Raw genomic sequence first — 2,431 nt, forward strand, 5'->3', positions numbered from 1 at the left:
ATAAAGCATTGGTAGTGTAGTGTATTACAAGATGGAGTCGGTTCCGACCCATAGCGACCCTGTACAGGGTTTATGAGGAGCAGCTGGTGACTTTGAACCACTGACCTTGTCTGGACTTCAAAGTTGGTTTGATCCACGGCAGTTCAAGCTTACCAGCTGTTCCTCATAAACCCTATCCAGGGTTGCTGTGGGTTGGAAACGAGTCGATGGCATTTAACAAGAACATATCTATATATATCCCAATGCTCTATATATCCAAAAACATCCTATGTAATAAACGTATTTCTCTGTATACTCTTCTTTTTCTGCATTATTTTATATTAGACGGGTGTGATGCATGGTGTTCAGCACTGACGATGTCACGTGCTAGCTTAGTTGGATGGTGTACAGGAATTTGCGTGCACAACTGTCAGTCAGGCTGACGTTAGTGTGTGGGTGGGAGGCTCTCATCCCTGCGTGCACCATGCTGTCGGCTGCCACCCACATGTGAACTCAGGTTTTCCACTCGTGTGGAATGACTAAGAGTTCTTCCTCAGTGAAAAGGGAGCCAGTAAATGAGTGTGTTACAGCAGTTTTAGATTCGAGAGCGTCACAGTAGCTCTTGATCCATCATCAAAGAAACTAAGGCCATTCGGAGAGGTGAAGCAGAGTTTCAGATTTTATTAAGCTGGCTGGCTTAGAGGAGCTAGCTTCTCCAGATTCTGAGCGCCGAATACAGGACAGTGCAGACTTACATGGGGTCTGAATTGGGGAGGGGTTAGGTTGCAGACCTGTTTGAAGAAAGGAGGAAAACCAGAGGATTGGTCCCACTCAGTAACCTGATTAACATTTTAGCTTGCCTGCAGGGTGGAGAGGGCAGTGAATGTTTTATCTTTTCCTGTTCAAGTGTAGAGGTTTCAGTTAGAACTGATGTTCTACATAAACTGAAGAGGAACGTGCAGAATTCACTTCAGTCACAGACATTCTGACTAGGCCTCAAACACATAGTATCTGAAAGCAAGAACTGAACGTCATGCCGGTTTTAGGGGCCCAATGCTATCTGTCAAGTCGGCTGAGCTACAATTCTTGATGGTTTGAAAGACACCAGACACTGCTCTTCCACCATGAGACAGAATGGGATCACTGTCCAGGATCGGTCGCAAGTCAGCAGTTAATCCAGGAGAAGAGAAGTCTCTTTGAGGATGTGCCCTGCCTCCACTTGTAATTGGATATTCTGGCAAAGTCCACTCTCCATCTTACTCGTTGACCTCTGGTGTCTGGGCCAACAGCCTGGAGAAATCTCTGGCCAGCCACCTCACCTGCAGATTTGGGATTCACCAGACTTTGTGAATGTGGGGGCCATGCCCTTGAAACAAATCTCTCTCCATACATCTCTATCCATCCATCTATGTGTGTGTGTCACTGAGTTTGGCACTTTGGAGACCCCAGATTAACACAGCAAACCACCAACAGTCTTTACAGAAGCAGATAACAGTAACATCAGCTACAAGACTCACAGAACCCCAATGGACAATGTCCGCTCCCTATTAAAGATTGGACACAATAAAATTCTCTGTAAGGAAAGCTGTAAGTCATTTTCAAAGTCATTTCACTGAAAACGACTTCTCCTTTTGAACATGTGCATATGACTATTTTTATAGTCTTAACATATTTCCTTGCAGGAAGGTAGCAAGGGCAACTGAAGGTGAGCTAAACACATATCACAGTTCAGCCATGCAGAACTTAGGTCTTCTGCTGCAAACAGATACGCAAAACGGGCGACAGCGTTTTAAAGTGCTGAAATGGAAGCATTTATGTTTTATGATTTCTAAGCCCAGCAGGGTGAAATCCACCATGTTCAAATATGGGCTTAAATAATGGTAACTAGCAATCCCAAGTACTCTCACTAAGATTTTTATGTAATTGACAAACGATTCTAATAATGTTATGGAAATGCAGAGAATAAAGACTGGCAAAGGTTATACTGAATAAGAAGAAAAAAAGGACTCAGGTTACCAGATACGGAAATCTATTATAAAGCATTGGTAGTGTAGTGGATTACAAGATGGGCTGCTGACCACAAGGTCAGTAGTTTGAATCTGCCTGCCCCTCTGAGGGACACAGATGAGGCATTCAGCTCCTGTAATGATTTACACCTTGGAAACCCAACACAGGGTGGCTGTGAGTCAGGCAGATTCAACAACAGCACCGGACGTCACACAACCCTCCCCGCCCCCGCCCCCATTATAAAGCTCAAGTAATATAAAGATACTGTGGTTTCAGCACACAGACAAATAGACCCATGAACTGAAATAGGAAGCTCAGAAAAAAAAGTCCGCATCTGACGGATTACCAGGTGAATCCGGTTAAGGTGACAAAAGATTTCACCAAATTTTGTTGTGTCATTGAGTCAAATCCAATTCATAGCCATTCCATGTGACGGAGGAGAACT

This window comes from Chrysochloris asiatica, unplaced genomic scaffold (assembly GCF_000296735.1).
Source record: "Chrysochloris asiatica unplaced genomic scaffold, ChrAsi1.0 scaffold00272, whole genome shotgun sequence".
NCBI classification, from domain to species: domain Eukaryota; kingdom Metazoa; phylum Chordata; class Mammalia; order Afrosoricida; family Chrysochloridae; genus Chrysochloris; species Chrysochloris asiatica.